The sequence below is a fragment of the Drepanopeziza brunnea genome (genome assembly GCF_022702325.1).
Source record: "Drepanopeziza brunnea f. sp. 'multigermtubi' strain 214-2 chromosome Unknown ctg8, whole genome shotgun sequence".
NCBI lineage: Eukaryota > Fungi > Ascomycota > Leotiomycetes > Helotiales > Drepanopezizaceae > Drepanopeziza > Drepanopeziza brunnea.
Genome location: NW_027094071.1, coordinates 1,281,311 through 1,304,235, shown reverse-complemented (window position 1 = coordinate 1,304,235; position 22,925 = coordinate 1,281,311).

Below are 22,925 nucleotides of genomic sequence, written 5' to 3'. Positions count from 1 at the left end.
AAGATAATCGAAAGCAATTCGAAGTCTTTATGCGTAATCTCCGTTGCGAAGTAAGTATTGAATTTTTAACTTCTTAAGCTTAGCGTAATATTTTCGATATTTAACTACCGCTTACCTTTTTTAAAAAAAAAGCAATAGACTCGTATTAAAAGCGATGTTAAATCGAAAAAGTAAAATATATTAAACGAATAATACTTCGGGCGTATCGCCGTGCAAAGTAGCTTAAATGAATAGAACTTTATAAATACTAAATTGAATTTTAACTAGCTTGATCTTCGAATTAAAATAACGACTTTTTAAGTAATACTTATCGAATATACCGAATAGTATGTTCGACGAACACAAATCGAAGAAAGATCGTTTTTAAAACAATAGCTTCGAAGCTTATATATAAAAATACTTGATTATTAGCTTAGCGTGTATCGAATACTCTTCGAAAGAGCATCGTAAAAGCATATAGTCAATAGCTTAGCGTATAACGTGAACTCCGAATATATAGCTTTTCGTAAAAGAAGCAAGTCTAAAAAAAGTATAAAGACCAACTTTTAGTTCGATTCTTTACGTAAGTCATTAAATATATATAAAAAGAAAGAGCTCCGACATATACTTAACGTTAAATCAAGAGATATATATAAATATAGCTATAATAGAATCGTAAGTGAATAAAAAGAAAGAAAGAAGACGATCGAAAGACATTCGAATATATGCTATAAGTACGTGTATTATATTATATAATAATATAATGCTAGTTCAAAGAGAAACCAACTACTCGTTTATATAAGAGCTTGCACGTGACTTAACCACGTGCTTAACAGGGCCAGAGCATGCAGCGCACTTACGTGACAAAGGTGCTTAGTATCAGTACTATATATATAGACAAAACAAATACAAGGCCCCAACTCCACCACAATAATAAAACTAAAACAGCCGACGAAGTTTTTCGTAAAAGCATAATTGCAAATAACCTTTTTATAAAGACCCGCCGCGCTTTTGCTTTTCGAATTAATAATGCTTCTTCTTTTTTTCGAGCTTATATCGCCGCTGCTTTTCTTGCCGCCGCTAATGCTAAAAGTCCTTTAGCTAGCTTAAGTTTCGTCTCGGCGTTGCGCTTATTTGCTGCCGCTGCTACCGCCGATTTAGCTTCGCTAGACTTATTACGTTAAATCTTAGTTGTAATAAATCGAAACAATACTTTATTAAATAACTTCTTTAACTGCGTAAATATATATCGCGAGCTTTTAATAATTCTTTTTCGATTTAATTACGATAAGTTGCCGAGAAGTCTTTATCTCGCTTATTTTTATCTTTGCAATCGTTAGCTTTTCTTGCTCTTTTTACGAAAAAGCTCCGCCGAAATGCTCGTTAAGCTTTTAATCGCAGCAATACCGGTAATTCTTTTTCGCGAGGTTTTAACCGTAATAATACTCGTAGTTTTACGAAAGGTTCGAATCGTAATAATATCGATAAGTTTTCGAAAAGTAAAAGCAATGCTTAAAGTATTACGAAAGGCTCTCGTATTATTCTACTTAGCTTTAAGTTATAAAGTCGTAAAGGTTTTTATCGCGTATCGATAGCTTGCTAAGTAATTAATACAATAGATTTTTCGTATGCTTTTCTTAATCAACCTTCGAGTAAAGTCCGCTTTATATATATAATATGCTCGTATATAATAAATCGAAAGCATATAAGTATAATAACGTAAAGCTTTTTAATATAAAAAAAGAAATAAAAAAAATATAAAAAAAAAGAAAACAAAAAAAACTAACTCAAATAAAGAAAAAATCAAAAATCAAATTTAAACTCGTCTTTTTTTTACGTATAATTATGCTTTTATAATTTAATTACTTTCTATTGCCTTTTTATTACTGCTTATAAAGACTTTTGCGTATTAGCTCCTTTATTCTTTCGTAAAGCTAAGTAATCGAATAACAAATCTATTTAAGCGCTTGATTTAAAAGTTAAACTCGGCTATTTTATTTAATAAAAGCTATTTTAAAGATCTTTTTATTTAAAGCTTAAAGCGAAGTAATAACGCTTCGAAAGTATATCGCACGTAAAACTTTTTTAATCGATTATTAGCAAATGTTTTATTTAGCAAAGCTTCGTCTTTTCTTAATTCTTTTAACTTATAATATCCTTTTGTATTTACCGACGAAATTTAATAAAAGCTAAGCTATCGAAAATCTAGCTTCTTAACGTTAAATATATTTACTTTACGTATCGAGTCGTGCTTAAAGACTAAGTCATTTACTTTTAAAAGTTTGATTCGAAAGTTCTTTTTACTATTAAAAACATTTTTTCTTTTTTAATAGCAGCGGGTTTTCTTAAGTATAATCTTCGTAGCGTCTTCGTCTCGCATCCGAAACTAACGTGCTTTTAACTCGATAAGTTTAATACGATTAGTTATTAGCTTTTAAAATAACGTAGCTTAAGATTAGATTCGAGTCTTAATCGAAAGCATTGCTTTTTTGCCGTATATTATATAAAAGAAAATGAATTTAGTAAGAGTATGCATCGAAGTGCGGTTAGCGAATAAAACGGCTAGTAATTGCGTAATCTAATCGATGCTTTTAAGCTTATTTAATACGTTTTTAATTAATCCGTAACCGCGTTCTATTATTTTATTCGCTTAAAAATAATATGCTAAGATTACGACTCGATTGATTTTTTAATTATTAAATAAGTCGATTACTTCTTTCTTAAACTTCGAACCTCCGTCGACTATTAATTAAAAGAAAATCTTATAGCGGCAGATAATATTTTTTTAAATAAACTTAGCTATCGAGAACGAATCTCGAGTCCGAATCGCTTTCGTTTCGACTTATTTATTTATATTATCTTTAGCAATAATTAAATAGCTTTTGCTATTGCGTGCAAGTAAATAAATAATATCGAAAGCGTAGCGTTTTATTAAGCTATTAGATCGAGTAAAATGCAATAGTTCTTCGAGCTTATTAATTACTCGATGCTAGCATTTTTTATAAGTCTTAACGAATCGTTTAACGTTTATATAATATTTATTTTAAAAGTAGCGTTAAAAAATACGATAATAAGTTGATTTATAACTCTTATAATTATTTTTATCGTAATAAGCTATAATAATATCCGTTTTAATCGAAGGTTTATCGACTATTAATCGAAAAAAAAGGTTTTTCGTCGAGAGTCTTTAAAGCTTTTTATCGTTCATTTCGTACTTAATAGCTTTTTTTTTTGAATTTGCGGTATTCTATTATAAACACCCTGCCTGATGGGGTACCTGCCATAGCCATTAAGGCTACATTAAACGGACCTATCTTTTATAAAAGGGCACACATCTCTTAGCTAGAACAATCAACGAGCTTTCTATTTACCTTTTTTAACACTTCTTTTATAAGACTATAAAGTCTAGCTTTAAAGCTAAGCTTTTATATAGTATATCTTTTTAAGTGCTTTTATATTAATAACTTACGTAAAGATTTAAACTTTTAGTCTTTGTCTTTATACAGCTTATTATAATCGCTTGATTCGTAGTCAAGTTGATCTTCGTTTATTATTTAGCACTTCACTTTACAATTACAACATCAAAACAATCAAAACTTTATTCTCGATAAGTTCGGATATCGAAACGCCGAAATAGCTGAAATGCAATATTTCGACTTTTTAATAAAAACTCTTTTCTATTGTTAATAAAAAAGAATTTTCACTTATTAGTGAAAATATCTTTCCGTACTTTAGCTTTTATCTTAAATTAAAGCAATTAATATAATCCGGAGTTGTTAGCGAAGCTAATCAATTGATTTTTAAGTTTTTTATAGTTTTAATCTTGATTATTAGTTTACTTTTGTAAGAGATCTACTTTTTTTAATCTCGGATTAAAAATACTTTACGAAAATCGTTTATTTTACTCGTGAACTCGGTTTACGAATCAAAATCAAACAATTCAAAAACCTTTTATTAACTCGATCTTTTTTAATACACATATATATTTGATTTTTAAAATACCGAAAACTTTCTTAAGATTTTTGATATCGAAATCGGCGTAAAGTCACTTTCTTTTTCGTTAAAATCTTTTGAATTTATTAAATCTTTTAATCGTATTCTTATAAGCTTTAGACTATCTTTATTTTACTTCGACTTTTAACTTAAACTTTTACCGCTACTTTTATCGGAAACATTTGCTTCGAAAATGCTTTTTAAAATGAATACCGGTCTTAAGATCTATACTACTTCTTTTCTTTTTGCTCTTTTTATCCTTTTATTAAGCTTTACGCTAATTATAATCGACTTTGCTATCTTTTACGCTTTTATAACTACTCGTATGCTATTGCTAAGTGCTTTAAAAGCTTTTTGCTTTAGTAGTGTTAATATTATCGATTTTATCGAAAAGTATAAAAAGACTTATAATAACTTTAATATTTTTAAAAACGATCGGTTTATTAAGCTCTTTTGTTATTGCGATAACCTTCGTAAAAAAGTCATTAAGAGCTTGCTCGAATAGAAAGCTAAGAAAGATTAAGTTGCTTTCGTTAAGGCTTTAAAAGCCGAATTTCGTAAGAACGATACTTAATAGATTAAGGACTCGGTCGCTTTTTTGCGAAAATTTGCTATATAAGAACGAAATATCAACGACTTGAAAAACTATTATCGCACTTTCTTTCGAGTTTTCGAAAAGCTTACTTTTATATACTTTTTAAGCAAGATCGAATAAAGCCGCTTGTTTTTTTTCGAATTACTTATCGGAATTCGAAATAAGACAATCAAGCATTGCAAAGTTAACGAACTCGATTTAAACTTTTATACCGCTTTCGACGACTTCGTTGTATTCGCTTTTAAAACCGACCAGAATGCTAAGACTATCGAAGCTATAAATCGAGAAAAGTCTTTTTTAACTAATTTTATTAAAGATATTCGGACTTTAATTAAAAAATATACCGAACTAGCTAGCGTTCTTAAGTTTGCTAAAAAAGCTTTAATAATAATGCCGTTCACTCGTAAACTACGGTTTATAAGTAAAAAAGAAGAAATTAATAAAGTAGGTTTTATAATTAAAAAGTTTTTTAATTTGCAAATTAATGCAATCTATAATCGAATTAATTACTTCGAAAACTAAATCGCTAACTTAACTTCTCGACGCTTTATTTAATCTTAACTTTAAATTCGATTTAAAAACCGCGACGAAGCTTTTATTAAGTATACCGCTTAAAATGCTCGAAGTAAAGTCAGCTTTAAAAGTAAAGTTCAGATTGCTATTATCAGTTACGGACTATAAAAACGAAAAAGAAGAAAAAGTAAAAGATATAAGAATTAAATGCAAGATTATAGCTTTTGCGAAAACTTTAAAAACATAACTTAAGCTTTTTATTAATACTAAGATGAATATAAAGCTTTTAAAAACATAATTAATAAAAGATGTATTTATATTAGTAATTACGAACGCTTTTGCTTAAAGCTTAAAAGGATCGGCGCTTTTATTATTTAAAAGAAGCAAAGAAAGACTTAATTTAGATTTATCGTTCTAGACGTTCGTAAGACGGAATACGACAACATTTTAAAGAATCGACTTATTAACGAACTTAAGACTTATAAACACTTGCTCTTTTATTAATAATTAATCTAATAGCTAGCTTAGTACTAGCTCGATTAAAATGCTTAGCAACTAATTAATCAGTTAAAAGAGCTTACTATTATCTTTAAGAGACCAATCGACATTAAGAATATTAACGCTATAAGGTAGATCAACACGCTTAATTATTTATTTAGTATAAAAGTTGCTTCGGTCGAGATTAACGCTGCCGCAAAAGATAAAGCTAAGAAGTCTTTTTTACTTTCGGAAAGATTTAAGTTTATTAAGATCAAAAAGAATATCCGATAATAAAAAGAAAAGAATTACGGCACTTTTAAAGCTTGTGCTTCTTAAGAATCGAGTATTGTTATAAAAATAGACTTAAAAGACAAGTTGTTCGATAATGTAATTAAGAAAAAGTCTTTTAGACTTTTTAAACTAGTTAAAGCCGACGAAGCTATAAAAGATATAAAAGAAAAGGTTAAGATCATTTAACGAGTGTTAAAAAAAAAGAAGAAAAGGACTTATAAACGAAAGAAGTTTATTAACTTTTACGTTATTATTAAAGCTTAAAAAAAAGCAATAGCGGCGATTATAAAATCAAGAATCGAGGTCTAGATTAAAAACTTGTTCGGACTTAGCTTTCGCTTCGATAAGCTATTAAGTTATTATATTTTAATAGTTCTCGATATTAAAGAAAACGTAAAAGTCTTTTAAAGTAAGCTTATTCTTATAAACGCTTTAATTATTAAACGTTTAAGTCGGAATAAAGAAAGCAAGCTAAACCTTTTAGCGACGCAAATTCGTAAATAACTTATCGCTTGCAATTGCTTTAAAGTAGCGATAAAGACTTTAAAAGTTTTTATTAATATCGACGATATAATTAAAAGCAGATCTTTTTTCGATAGCGGATCTAAAGTCAATGTGATAAACAAAAAGGTAATTAAGATAATTAAACTACTTATTATAACGGATCGAGCTTTAGTTTATATTATCGTGTTCGAAGATCTTTATAACTTTGATAAGTAAATAAACGACGTCGAAGTTATTATTAGCGGAATCATTAATTACGCCGATTTCTTTATTATTAATAATAACAATTACGAAGTCATCTTAAGTATACTTTTCTTTTTAGAATCTTAACTTTTTTTTTTTTATTTCGATAATAATATAATAAAAGCCTTTTTTTAAAACTACGATCGATCTACTTAAAGATAGATTATTATTATAAAAGATAAATCGGATTTAATCGAAGACTCGAGAAATTAATAGCTAGTATGCAAGCTAAAATAAATGTTAAGTTAAAAAAAAGCTTAAAAAGAAATTCCGCTTATGAATTATAGTTTACGAGTAAATCGATATAAAAATAATAAAATCATAAAAAAACAATTTAACTTAATATTAAGCAAAGCTTATTAAAATTAAAAACATTAAAAATATTTGCAATCAAACTCGATAAATCGGAAAATTTTATATTTATTATCGATAACGATAAAGACCTTTTAAAAAAAAATATAATAAAAGTTAATACGATATATAAAAAGAAAGCGGAGAAAGTTAGACTGATAAATTTAAGAGTATCGGATAAAAAGATACTTAAAAGAATCGACGATTAATTTAAGCAAAATAAAAAAGCGAAACTTTTTAAACTTAAAAGACTTTTTTCGAAATACTTTATTAATAAGTTTTCAAACTTAAAAGTTGGATTAAGATTAACGAAAAAACGATTTAAAGCACTTACGATTAGCTTTTAAGTTACTTCGGATAAGAAAGAGCTGCTTTATTAATGCTTTTTAAATCGAAAGAAAGCGATAGCTTAAGATTTTATTTATTTTAATTAAGTTCGGAAAGAAGTCATGCTACTTTAAAAAATTAAAACAATACTTTACGAAGCTTAGCAAAAGAAAACGTTTATCGTGCTAAAAGCTTTGCAAGAAATAATTATCTTTATGCTAAAAGAACGATTAAAGCAAAAGGTCTTCGAATTATATTAAAGCTTTTATCGAAACAAATAGTTTATTATAGCAAAGAAAAAAAAAAGAAAATACAAGCTGATCACTATTATAATTAAAATGAATCGTATAATAATTAAAAACGCTAATATTGCTTTGAACGTAGATTAGTTCTCGAACGAATTTGCCGGTCTTACGATAATTATACTTTTAAACTTCTTTTTTAAATATAATTAATTCTTTTTCGACGTTAAGTTTAAAAACATAATAGTTATTTAAACGCTTATCGGATTGCTTCGAATGACTCGGATACTTATAAAAGCAATTAATTCGATTGCTTAATTCGTTAAAATCATTTATAAAATCTTTATAAATTGCATTTTTAACGTTTGCTTACTTTATATAAATGACGTAAAAGTTAAAAGATCTCGATCCTTTTATAATTACGAAAAAGTTTTGCTTGAAATACAACGATTCGTCTTAAAATATATTTAAAATATCGATAAAGTGCTTATAAGGTTTAAAAGAGCTAAGACGACCGTCGAAACGAAGTCTTAATACTGTATACTTAGCTTTAATATCGTTAGATTCGTTACGGATAATAAAAGACGCTACTTTTAAACCGTTAAAATTAAAAAGATATTAAAATAAATTAAATACGAAGATATATCGAAAGCGCGAGCTTTTATTAAGATCGTAATTTATTATAAAATCTAAATTAAAAACTTCTTTACGATTATTGCTTTAATTTACGCGATTATAAAAAAAAAGGTCGAATTCGAATAATTAAAGCTTTAATAAAAAACGATAAAGCTGCTTAAAAAAGCTTTGCTTTTTGCTTTCGCTTTTATTAAGATCGATTATAGCAAAGACAAAAAGAAAATTTACTTAACGGTAAACGCTAATCTTAAAAGATAAAAAGCAGTATTATAATAAAAGGATTCCGATAAAAAGCGATATTTTGTTAAGTTCGAAAGTGGTTTTTAAAACTTTACGAAGAATAAGTACGACGCGATTAAACGAAAATGCCGCGATGCTTTAAAAGCTATAAAAAAGATAAAAAGCGAATTATACGAAGTTCACTTCATCTTAAAAACCGACGCTAAAGTATTAATTAATCAACTTAACGAATTAATAAGCGACTTGCTTAAAGCTTTCGTTACGAATTAAATTGCGTAAATAAGATTAATAGACTTTAAAGTCAAGTATATCTTTAAAACTAAAAACACAATAGCGGACGGTTTTTTTAAAAAAGAAAAAGAGCATCTTTTAAATATCAAAAAAAGAAAAGAAAAAGATATTAACGATTAAATTACTAACGAATTAAGCATTGTTTTAATATTCTCGATTAAACGACTCGTAAACTATAATTCACGAGTTAAAAAAAGAGTTTTAAAGTACGATTACTCGCTCGACTTTAAGCTTATTGTTTAATTTTTTATTACTTTTAAACGCTTTCTTTCGATTAAGACTTACGACTTTTAAAAGTTTAAAAATAAAGCACTTAACTACTTAATTAAAAATAGTTACTTTTATAAGCGAGCAGATAATTCTTATCCGATTAAGCTAGTTATCGACGGAACTTAAAGACGCTATATTATTATTTCCGATTTTTATCGAGAATCCGGATATAAAAGAATTAAATCAACTTATTACCGTACGTTAAAATTCTTCTTTTGAAATAAATGCTACGAAAACTATAAAGCTTTCGTTTAAAGCTATAAGCTTTATTAAAAACGCAAAGCTAAACGAATAGAAAACCTTTTGTACTCGACCTAGCTTATTTAAATGTAATTAAAAGTTAGCTTAAACGTATCACGAGTACTTATTACTAATAAAAAGATGACTTGCTTTGTATTAGCTAAAGAAGATCTATTTAAATAGCTAAAAAGACGACCACTTCGATCGGCTAACGCCGAATCTATTATTAAGTTTTTTTAAAAAGATATCGTTTGTTATTACGGACTATTCGAAAGATTGATTATCGATAAGAGATTCGAAAACAAAGCAATTGCTAAAGCTTTCGTTATTAAGTACGAGATTAAAAAGGTCTAGATCTCGAGCTATAATTCAAAAGCAAATAGAATGATTGAAAAAAGATATAAAAATATCTTAAATAGCTTATCGAAAGTTATAAATAAAAGATTTAAAAATTAAGTTCGCAAATTTAATAAAATGCTTTTTGCGGTCCGGACATCGATATACGCATTTATTAAAGTTATCTTTTTCTTTTTAAACTACGAACGAAAAGCTAAGCTACTTTTAAAATTATAATAATTAGTTTAAAAGTTATTATTATAATAAAAGGTTCGATCCCGCGCTAACTTGCTTGCTATAAAGTTTAAATAATTAAAACTTCGAAACGAAGATATTAACGAGATTATCTTAAAAAAGAAACGCTATCGACTTGTCGTTAAAGCTACTTAAGAACGAGTTAAAGTTTTAAAGTCGAAACTTATTAAAGAAAAAGACTTAATACTGCTTTACGACGTTAAACGCAGCATCGATATATCCGCGGATATTAAATTAAATTATAAATAGCTAAGACTTTATATCGTCTTTAAAGCTTACGATAAAAGATACTATAAACTTTAAGAAACCGATAAGACTAAGCTTAAAAGCACTTTTATAGCTAATCGCTTTAAACGATTTTACCGCCGCGATTAAACCTTTTTTCTTTTTAATAAAAACGACGAAAAAAAAGAAAAAGAAAATTCGGACTTTTTAAACAACTCGGACTTTAGCGAATACGAGCTTTTCGACGACGGCAAAAGTAAACTACTTAACTTAAAAGTGATCTCGAAACTTAAGTCTATTAACTTTTAAATCATTCTCTTAATACTTTCGAAAGAATAAAAATTAGTTTATAAAATTGTTTTTTAATTTATTCTTTTACTTTGTTTTTTTTACTTTTTTATCCTTTTTTTATTTTATACTTATTTTATAAAAGGACGTGCTTTTAATAATTACTCTTTTTATTTTAATAAAGAAAGGTATTTCTTACGTTTATTCTTTTACTTTTAAACCTGCTTTTTATTGTATTCTTTATTCTTTTTTTATTCTTTTCACTTTATTAGCTATTCATTTGTCTTATATAAATTGTTCTTATTATTTGATTGTTTTTTTACTTATTTTAAGCTTATACGGTTATTTTTTATTTCTTATTTAAAACTGTTCCTTTGTTTTAAGCGTGCTTAACCACGTGTATTCGAAAGTGAACTGCTGTTAAAAAGAGTAAGTCCTTTTTACAAATGTATTTATATAAAAAAGCTCTTTTTTCTTTTTTTTTAACATTTTCTCTTTTTATATAATAACAATTACAATAACACTACTACTACTTTCTTTTTACAATTATATAATATTATATTAATATTAACGACTTTAATTATTACTTAATTAATCATTATTATTATCAGCTTTTATTCCGCTATCTTATATTTAGCTCGTGAACCGTAGTTTACGAGTTAAATATGCTTTTTAAGTTAGCTGCTATTAAAGGAAAAGCTTTTGTCCGTAATACACCTTTCAGCTTATTAATAAGCGAAAAGCAAGCCGCTTTAACTCGATAATCGAGTTTCGAATTAAAGTTCGAAAAACGAATTATTAAGACTTTCGATAAGTTCTTTTAGACTTACCGTTAAATAAGCAATTTTAATTAATTAGCTATACTTAAAATAGCAACCTTCGATCTTAATAATAGATTAAGTAAAAAAGACGACTTAATTTTGCAATACGATTAATTCTTACGAGCCGAATGCGCAAAAAAAAATATAAACGCCGAAGACTTCTTTTCGGCTTACGATTAGTTTATTATTAGAGTCACCGCTATTTATTCTTTACGTAATAAAAACGCCGAAAGACATAAACGAATTAAAAGAGCTTTCGACGGCGCTCGAAAGCAATTGCTATATAACGATTACTTTAAAGCTATATGCACTTTAATTCGCAGCGCTCGCTAATTAAGCGTCATTCTAGAGAACTATACTTTTAACGCTTACGCTATCTAGATCATCAACTATTATATTATTGCTTACGTCGCTTTTTAAAAGATTATAGCTAATATAGCTCGAGGACGCAAGTTTATTAAGCTTAATGCTACGGTAGTCAACTTTACTTATTAAACCGTAAAAGACAAAAACAATATTAAGTGAAAAGATAAGATCGCTATTCTTAACGAAAGACTTTTAAAGAAGCTAAGACTAAAAGTCTTATTATATAGCTTATTGATTTTAGCTTTTAATAATATTAAAAGCGAATACGACGAGCTTAAAAAACGTATAAAGTTTGCCGACGAGAATTAAACTTAGAATTTCGTTTTATAAAAAGAACTCGAATCCGAAATTTTATTCGTAAATTATAGTTCACGAGTAAAAGATGATTTAGCAATCGAAGCGAAATTAAGTCAACCTTTTGCGCTTAAGACTTCTTTGCTTAAATCATTTATTACGCGCTCTTCGTTATCATTAGCTTTATTTTAAAGATCGACGTCATCTTTTATTAATAAGCTTTCGAACGCTAAACTAATTGCTTCGATTATATTTATTTTACGCAAGTCTATCGACGCGAGCTTTTTTTTAGCTTTTAGACTTGAAGTGCAACGCGATCTTTTCGAAAACTAACTATTATTAATATTACTTATTAAAAAAAGAAATAGCTTCGAGTACGAATTAATTAAAGCTATATCGAACCGTTGCTTCGGACTCATCGAGATTAAAGACTTTATAAGTATAAACGTAGCTTTTATCAACTTTTGCTAAGACTTTTATTAATTAGCTTTCGATCGCTTGAATTTAAACGAAAATATCGATAATGCTTTTTAAGTTGCTGCGGAATCAATTAAGAAAGCTATTAGCTAGATCCGCAAGCTTTTAAAAAACGAATTTTTTAATAACGCGATCTTACGACTCTTCGACCGTCGTAATTAAATAAAAGTAAATAGAAAAAAAAGTAAAGTAATGAATTACTTTTTGCTATTCGAAATCTTTAATTTAAGCTTTAACGATAACGATTGCGATTGCATAAAAGTCTTTTAAAAAGTGAAGAACGTATTAGAATTTAAAAATAGATTTAAAAAACTCTTTAACTTAAACGTTTAAACGAAGCTCCGCTTTAGCCGTAAAATCTTATTATCCGCTACCGACTTATTAAAAAGAGTCTTTTGCGAAGTTTATACTTTCGAATACGTTAAATATTTTAAGCTAGCTACGAAGAGCTTTATAATAATAATAATCCGTTTTAACTTGTGTCGATTTATCGAAGCCTTTTAAACTAACGCTTTTAATAACTTTATACTTTATTCGAGTAATTAATCGATGTTCGTTATTAAGATTAAAAGCAGTATTTTAATTAAAAGAATATTTAACTTAAGCTTTTTTAAGTTTAAAGCTAAGCCGATGTCTTTTAATAAGCTGAACTAAAGCATTAGCTTGATAAGCACCGCTTAAAAGAACAGCTCTTTTAATATTATAAATGCGAGTAGCTATATAAAAGTTTAGCTTATATTAAAAGCTTCTTTTTTAAACGATAAGCACGGCAATTAAACCTTTTTTATTATTATAAATAAAAAGATCTAGATATACTTTTATTACTTTCGGACTAGTAATTTAAAAAGAGCTTCGACTAGTGCACTTTTTAATATAATGCACTCCTTGACTTAGCAAGTCTTTCGAAGCTATTATAAGCTATACTTTATTGCTTTGCTTAATCGCCGAAACGAAAACTACAAGCTTATCGCTTACTCGAAACCTTTTTAGCTTTTTAAATGTAATAATAATGCTCGAGTGATTGCGATTAAATACGACGTTAATATTAAACGATTCGTAAACCGTAATTCACGAATAAAAGATAAAGTTTTAAATTATTACTTAATGCTTTACGGCGTAAAGAATCAGATCGAAAGCTTAACTATTTGATTTAAGAGCTATACTTACGATACTACTTTTAAAAAAACCGTTAAATAAAAAGCTTTTAAACTTAAATCGAAGATTTTAAATGCTTTTAAAAATATTGCGTTTCGTTAACTTTTCGTCATAATCAATGATTTCGCTATTTTTATATTTGTTATTACGAAACAAAGTGTTTTTTTAAATATAAACGTTTTTTAAGATTCTTTTTACGAATAAGTTATTTTCTTTAATAACTATATCGCTTTGCTAAACGATAGCACTTTAAAAAATAAAGTTAGCTTTATAAAGCACGCTTGCATTATCGTCTTAAGACGTATACCGCTAACTTTTCGATAAAGAGTTATTAATAAATCAAGCTAGCTTTTCGCCGTTATAATTTAACTAGATTACGTTAGTTTCGTATTAAAAGCCTTAATCGAAAGAATAGATTAAAACGAACTTCGAGTAATAAAAAAATTGACCGCTATTTTTATTATATCTCGGACTTAATTTTAAAAACATTTTATTAAGCATAAGAAAAAGTTGTTTTTAGTATTTAAAAAAAGATTTGTTATCGTCTTAAATGCTAAAGCTAAGACTTACGAAGCTAAGTCTTTTTTTAAAAGCAAAAGCCGTTAAGCTAACGACTTTATAAACGCCGATAAGTTAAAAGATTTTAAAAAGAGCTTGCGACCGATTAAGTTGTCTTTTAACGACTCCGATTTAAGTGTAAAGATTATTTTAAAAAGTGCGAAATCTATTCGTAAACTACGGTTTACGAGTTAAATCGGCAACTTTAAAAGATCTTTTTCTTAACCGGAATCTTTAGACCGCGTATTCGATAAAGCTATAAAAGCTTTAAATAACTTACTTAAAAACGAAGACGACTTAATTAATAGCTTCGGACTTTATTTTAGCTTCGCTAACTTTTCGTCGGTTAAGTTTATACTTATTAACGATGTTATTAACAAGCGCAAGAACGATACGCGCTCTTTTACTTTTAAAGATGCTATTGCTAGCACGTTATCGTTTAATACTAGCTTTATTAAAAAGAAAAGATTTTTTTAGCTTAAAAAAAACGAAAGAGTTAAAGACGTAAGCACGGAAAGAAATTATAAAAAAGCTGCTAAAGCGTAGTTTAAATGTTTAAATGTTTAAAGTTTAAAAATAAGATACTTTTTCTTTTTATATATTAGATTTTTCTTTTTTTTACACTTTTTTTTTTTTTCTTTTTTGCTTGATAATAAGCGGAAGCGCTTACTTATTTTATAAAAAGACGGATGTAAACACCTTGCTTGATAAGGTACTTGCTATAGCTACTAAAGCTATATTAGATGGACTTATCTTTTATAAAAAGGCACACATCTTTGAGCTAGAATAATCAACGAGCTTTCCACTTACCTTTTTTAACACTTCTTTTGTAAGACCATAAGGTCTAGCCTCAAAGCCAGGCTTTTGTATAGTACATCTTTTTAAGTGCTTTTACACTATTTTATTTAGATCTTTAAGTCTTCGTGAAGTCGTTAAAAAAGTAGCTATTCGAATTGATTCCGAAGAGTATTCGATTAAGTTTAAAAAGCTTTTATAATCGTAATCGTCGTTAAATTCGTTTAAGTTTATATTTTCCGTTTCTTTCGAGCGTTAAAACATATTTTTAAAAATAGATTAACGAATATTTATTAAAAAGTCCGTCGAAAGTTTTTTAAAGCTATCTCGAGCTTTAATAAATCTTAAGTCGGCTAGCAAGCTATTATCGAACTTATTTTTATTTTCTTCGTTTAAATTATCGGAGTATTATAACCGTTTCGATAATGCATTAATAACGGTATAATCTTTATTAAAAATATATCGGATTTTAAAATCGAAAAGATTAATTTAAATTAACTAGCGTATAATTAAAGCCGAAAGTATATTAATAGCTTTTCGTTAAAGCTAAGCAACGAGCATTTTAATGTTAATTTCGAAGATAAAATGTACTTTAATAATTTATAACTTAAGTTTTTTAAAGACTTTAAATATTTCGCGGCACTTTCGTTTAATAGCGTCGTAGTTTCGTTTTGCTTTCGTTTAAACTTCGGACTTATATCGAGCCGATTGCACTTTATTAAAAGTAGTCTCGCGTTAACCGATATATCTTTTTTATCTTTTTAAGCTGACGTTTATTCTTATTATTATTTTTTTATTTTAATTTTCGTAATCGATTTTAATTAAAACCGAAGCCGTCGTTAAAGCGTTTTATAATATTCGCATAGCTTTCGAATGCGCTTCGGTTTATTATTAATTTAAATCTTTTTTTATAAAGTTGTAAAAAAAGTTAATAATATATACGAATCTTTTAATTTAAATGCGAAAATAAAAGTAAAAGCTTAAAAATCTTTTAATTTTATTAACGTTTTCGAAAGTTTTTTAATTATTAATTTTAATAACTTTATTTACAACGAGTTTTCGACCTTTCGAATTGTATACGAATCTTATTATATTTATCTTATTTCGATAAAACTATGATTTTTTTTTAATTATAGCATTAACGCGCTTAATCCGTTTTAAAGTCTTATCGATATTTTAAATATATTCGAGCACGAATCGACGTATATTCGAGAATGCTTTTTCGTTAAAATAATTCGTTTATAATCTTTTTACTTTAATATCGTCGATAAATAGCATAAAAACTTTAAGTTGCAAAAGCTTTAAGATAAGATTAATTATTCGAACGAATTAAGCTATCGAGTTTATAATACTTTACGAAAGAATAATATATCGGAAAAGACTTAGCGATATAAAAAAAGCGGTAAAGTTTTTATTCGATTAATAAAATGTTTGCTAATCATAATTCGAATAAAAGTCGATTAAGCTAGCTATTTAATAACTAAAAAACTCTTTAGCAAACTTATCTATAATTAAAAGTAGATTAACGTTCTTTCGTATAATTATATTAAATAAAGTTGCTAAATTAATAAGTTTATACTAGCTCGGCTGCTTTTTAACTATTAAAAACTATTAATTCTAATACGATCCTTCGTAATACTTTAAAACTCTTTTATTAAGCTTATTTTAAAGTATTTTAATAATAATAAGCTATAAAGCTTTCGGATACGAATAATTAAAAGCTTATTAAGCCGTATGTAAAATGATGTTAAGCTTAATCGACGGTAAAACGTCGTTATAAAACTTATCGCACTTTTATTAAGCGAATACGATTGATTTTTCTTTGCTTAACATTATCTTTTTAAACAAATCTTTTTTTTTAAGCCGTAAAGTATTATCGATATTTAAGTTCGCTATACGTTCGAATGTGATTTAAAAGCTTCTTAATATATCAGCAATACGCGAAAAAAAGTATTGCTTATATTCTTTTACTTGCTTTTATAGCGTATCTTTAGCTTTCGATAGTTTATATTAATCAACTTTGCTACTTAGTGCTGCTCTTACGCCGTTTGCTTCGTTAATTAACTTGATCTTTTTATTTTTAGTTTTATACATACCGAATACTTTAATTAAATCTAAAAAGATCTCTTTTTAAGTCTAATAAAGTATCGAATTTTAATAATCGATATAATCGTAGCAGCGAGTTATAAAATTATCGATACTAACGGCATTTATTTAATAAGTTATTAAAAGATCGCATTCCGTAAAAGCAAGAATATCGATAAATTGCTTTGAAATAATAAAGTCGTTTTTTTTTTAATATTATAACGTTTCGCTTTCGAAACTAAGCGAAAAGCAAAAAGCTTTTAATATACCGACTTTAGCGCTTTTAACGAAGCTAGTTATTAGTTTTCCGAATCGCTACCGCTGCTATTCGAAGACTTATCGTAATAAATAAAGCTTATACTTTGCTCTTTTAAGCGATCGATAGCTTCGTCGTATTAATTCGTTTTATCGCTTACTTTAGCTTAAGTAACTTAGCTCGTAAACGGATCAATAATTATAGCAATAATAAAACTACTTTTATAATCCGAAAAGTATCGGAGACCGATTTTCGTTTTACGTATAAAAAAGTAACCGAATATAAGTCGAAACTTTAGCGAATTTATAACGTAGAATCGAGTACGAATCGTAGCACTTTCGATATTAATAAATATATTATCGGCGTATCCGATAAAACGCGATAAAGAACTAGTGATTGTTCGAAAGCTTATCTTTTAATCGTAAGCTATAAAAACTTCGAATTTAATCGCGGCGTTATAAGTAATAACGCTAACCTTTATATTTATATCGAATATAACTTGCGCATTAATAATTAAAAACTATTCGAATATATTAACGATAATTTTAAAAATTAACGAATAATAATAAAAATATTTAAAAAATAATTAATTAAACGTCGAAGCAAAGCCGATTTCCGTTGAAAAAGGTTCCGTATTATTTTCGATTACGATCCGCAAAGTACGCTGATCTTTACGAGTAAATTAATCGAGAAAAAGATATTAAACTTAAAAAACATCGTAAAATATAATTATAAAAAGAATCGAAATAAAGCCGATAATAAAAATAAAGCAAAACCGTTTTTAAATCGAAAGCGCTTCGAGTGTGACGAACTGATGAATTCTGACCTTAGAATACAAAGTGAGGAGAGGAAACAGGAAGCTCGGGGAGCTCAGGAAGGTCTATATACATGGCCACAAGCGCTAGGCCTGAATGGGTGATCAGCTGACTGCAGGTAACAAGGCAGGCTGTCACACTACCCCCTTAGAGAGCTGTCCTAGCTCTCTCAAAAGTACCTGACAGAAGAAGGGAAAAAAATCAGTCGTGAACCATGGTTCACGGGTGGAATTTGCTGAAAAAAAACCAAAAAAATACGCCGAAGCTACCGATCGTAGCTTCTAGAAGCGTCCAAATCCGCCAAAATATCCTCCCTTTCGTCTGAATCAAACCCCCTTAGACCTTTGTTCTCTCGAAAAGAACTCGTCTCTTTGTTCAAGGCTTAGCTAAAAGGAAGGAGCACCCGCAATCCAAATTGATTGCACCACAACGGGTAGATTGATAAGCTTGCTGATCGAGGGAACTGTGAGGAGCATGCTGGAGGGTGGGATTTCGATCTTCTAAAAAGCTGAGTCTTTGTTTGATTGCCGAGAGCGACGAGTTCTATCGCGCCGAAGGAACCGAAAGCGTATTGCAAGTGCTCGAGCTGCAAATGACGTGCTGCAAATACTTGAGTACCGGGAGGTCGGTTAAGTCGCCGAAAAAGAGAGGGGCCCGTGGCCGTGCGAAGGCGGTTTTGAGGAACCGAAAGGAGCCGAGGGAGCCGAGAGAATCCGTAAGACGAGCCGAGAGAAAAACCAAAAGGACCGGAAGAACCGAAGAGCCGAAAAGCCGAAAAACCGAAGGCCGGAAGGAAGGAAAAAGGAACCCGTAAAAAACGAACCGAAAAGCTAGGAAGGCCGAGAGAGCCGGAAAAGCGTTCAGGTTGCTGAATGACGTGCGCGTACTCGGTATACGTTAAGGAACGTTAATTTGGCTGTTTGAGCGAGTCCGTATAGTTGAGTGAAGACCGGGAGCCGTATCGGAGTAAACGTAATTGAGTTGAGTAGTGGGTCCGCCAAGAGCTTTACCGCCGATAAGGAGCTTGGCCGTGCGAGAGGGGAGCCTAGCATCCTATCGCTGAGCCGTACCGTAAGCGAAAGCTAGCTGGTCCGAGAATACCGATATTATAGTTCCGAACTTCCGAACTTCCGATCGCCGAAGTCTTGAGCTGAAGCGTTGAATAAGGACCGTATAATTGAACTTATCGGGATCCGAAAAGAGAACGCATTGCGCTGGCGAAAAGGCATCCGTTGCTCTACGAAAGACTCTAATTGAGCGATTCTCGTAAGAGGGGAAGGGCCGTCGTCTTCGTGGGAGGACATAGTGGTGGAATGAGGAGGGAGGGGGGGCGTTTGAGTGTCGGAAACGCCAGGAAAAAGAGTGGGGAAGAGAGTTCGTCTTGCAACCGAAGTGCAAAAATTGAGGAAGGGAGCTCTTTTAGGTCGGAAGAGCTGAGGAAGAGGTGAGGTCGTAAAAGAGACAATAATCTGTAAGCAATAAATGAAGACCGTGGAGCACCCAACAAGTAACTCACTCCGTTCTTGACAATAATCAATAAGCCGTAATCTGTAACAATAAGCAATAACAATAAGCTGTAATACGACGACCTAATCGAAGGACTTTGTATAATGTGACGAACTGATGAATTCTGACCTTAGAATACAAAGTGAGGAGAGGAAACAGGAAGCTCGGGGAGCTCAGGAAGGTCTATATACATGGCCACAAGCGCTAGGCCTGAATGGGTGATCAGCTGACTGCAGGTAACAAGGCAGGCTGTCACATCGAGTATTAAGATCGTAATGCGTCGACGGTGCTTAATTTAGCTGCTATAAACGTTCTTTTATAATTAAAGCTTAATCATTTAAAAGAATTCGAATAAGCTTTTAAGCTAAGACCGCTAAGCAGCGGCATTTCGATATAAAATCCGTTTTAATCGAGCAAAGACTTATATAAAGTCTGCTTTACCGGTGATTTAACCGTAAGTCGAAATAATAAAAGAAAAAAAAAAGAAAATTCTTACGATAAAGCGCTTTATTAATAAAGCGACTCGTAATTTTATAAAATAGATCGCTATTAAATAAAAAGATATTATTTTTTCTTTAAACGAATCGTTAAAGCCTCGAAGCAAGTCCGTCTTTTACGATATTATCCGCCGCTTTCGGTATAAGCTTATTACTTATAATTAAGCAATCTTTCGAAGCTTTCGTAACGCTAATCGTAGCTTAAAAGCAATTAATAACGTTTTCGTTAATAAAGGTTTATTAAATCATCTTATCGATTATACTTTCGAAAGAAGATCGTTTAAAAGTAAAAAAAGCAGCGAAGAACGCAATAGTCTTATTAAGAATTAAGTTCTTAAGCAAATCGCGCTTTTTTAAAAGCTTAATACGAATCGCTTCGTAATTTATTTTTAAAAAAAAGATCACTTTGCTAAGTCTTTTATATAATTTAACAATCTTAAAAAGCTTAGCTTTAAGCTTAAGTACAGCTTTAAAAGCTTTTAGCAACGTAATAAGCAAATTCCGTAAGTCTTCCGATCGTAAAGCGTTTCGGTTTAAAATCGCGGTATAAACGAGCTCGAGTTTATTTATTTCTATTAGCTTAACGAAAGTAACTTTAAGTTAGCTATAAGTAGATTAGACTTTTGCTTTTATCGAAAGAGCGTCTTTTAACGAGTATAACGTAATCCGAAAAGCTGCGTTGCGCGCTCGAGTTTTTATCGATGCAATAATAACTTTCGTATTAAACACGTAAGCATATAAATCCGCTGATATAATGCATCGCTAGCGAATTATGTCCGAAATATTAAAGTCGTTAATACAAAAAGCTTTCGTATTACCGCCGTTAGCTGCTTAAATAAGTGCTTTAACGCGTTTCCGTATAGCTTTTTTAATAGATTCTCGTTATGCTTTCAAAGCTTTATAACGTCGCTTTAAATTAAAATTATTTATCGTTTTACGAACTTTTTTTAAAACTTGCTCGTACTTAAAAGTATCGTTTCGAAACTAAAACGAGATCGATAATATTTCTTTTTAATATAATTTTACATATATTAAGTCCGCTTTATTAAAGTGAAAAGCTAATCCGTATTAAAGCATAAACAAGTAGCATTGATTCTAATACTTATAAAGCTTTTATTAATAATTAAATAAATTAAAAATCTGCTAGCATTAATAAAAAATGCACGTAAAATCGTTTAACGACCGTTTCTTCTTCGATATTACGTAGCTTCGGCTCGAATAAGTATCGGCCGTATTAATTTCGTAAACTCGATGCAATGCGATCTTTTAAGTCTCTCCGTATTAAATTGCTTTTAATAAGTTCATATAAGCTTTTTTTAATACGAGTGCGAAGCTATCGATAAATCTTAAGTAAATATTAACTTTCGCTAACTGTTTTATAAAAGCTTCGATCTTTAAATCAAGATCGACGAACGAAGTAATCGAACTCGTAGCGGTAATGCTTATTCGATAAAAAAGAAAAGCATAAGTATTATTAAAGTAAGTATTATAAAAAAATAAAACGTATAAGTTTCGCTTATTCTCGAAAATAACAAACGGTACTTAAAAACGAAAGTTCTCGTTTTAATAAAGATTATAGCGAGAAAAAGCTTTAAAGATCTTTGCGTAACCGTATTTTTTAATTCGTTTCGTAATAATTTATTTTTATTTAATTAAATTACTTATTATAATATATATTATATCGTAAGACTGCAAGTGATCTTTTTTAAGTTTAATATTCTTTTAAGTCTGATTTTGCATCGATAATAATAACAAAAAGATGATTCGCTTTGCTAAGACTTAATACAATCGCATTATTAAAGTGTGACGCTGCGACGGAAGTAAAGAATACTCTTTTAAGCAGATAAGAAAGTTAGCAGACCATTTAAGTATATTACTTAAAGAATCGACACCTTATACTTTCGAGCAAGACGGTAGATCAAAGCGATTTATTCGTACTTTAATAGAAAAGCTACGCATTGCAATTATTAACTAAGAGATTCTTAAGTTCTCATAGCTCGAGTGCTTGATAGTAGTAATTTATATTATTAATCTCATAGCTAACACTGCTCTTTTAAACGGAAAGACTTTTTACGAAGCTTTCTAAAATGATATTAAGCTAAAAGTAATTTATAAACCTTCGGTCAAGCACTTGCGAGTCTTCGGATGTAAAGTCTACGTTTTAATTAAGCTTGAACGCCGCGTATAAAGTCGCAAGCTAGCGCTTAAAGCTAAAGTCGGAATATTAATTAGTTTCGAAAGCAATAACATCTAGCGAGTTTACGTTCTTTTTCGATTTAATAAAAAAGTAGTTCGTACCTTTTATATTCGTTTTAATAAAGATAGATTCGTTATCGAACTTACTTTTAAAGAAGAAGAAGAAGTGTTATCTAGAATTAAAAGTGATCAAGTTGACTGTAATCAGCTTACTTTTAGCTAGCATAACTAAGACTAAAAGACTTTTAAAAGCTTTAATCATTACGTTTAAGATAGACTAGATTTCGATGATAACTTAAAAGAGAGTAAGGACGAAGAGGCTACCGATAAGCTCCTTGAACTTTATAAAGCTTTTTCTTTAAACGATAAAGAAGAGGTCGAAAAAGAGGTTGTTCTTCTTAAGGTAAATAATAAGACTCCCGAGGCTTTTACTATTCGGAAACTACGCAAAATCTACCTTTAAGTTCCCTTTTCGGAACGAGTAAATACTCGATCTAGTACTCGCAACGCTGCTGCTCTATCAGCAAACGTAACTATTAAGGAAGGAACAAGCACTTATTAATGGACCTACTTTAACGCTGCTAAAGAGTCACTATTTGCAGACGATCTTTAAACTATAAAAGAGGCTTTAGCACGCTCAGATGCAAATAATTAGCGTTAAGCTATTATCAAAGAGTATTCTGCTCTTCGACGTAAAAAGACGTGGTCAATTATGAAGAAGCGTGATATTCTTAAGGATAGACGCATTTTAAGCTTACGTTTATTATTTAAGATTAAGAGAAATAAAAATAGAAAGATCGAGCGA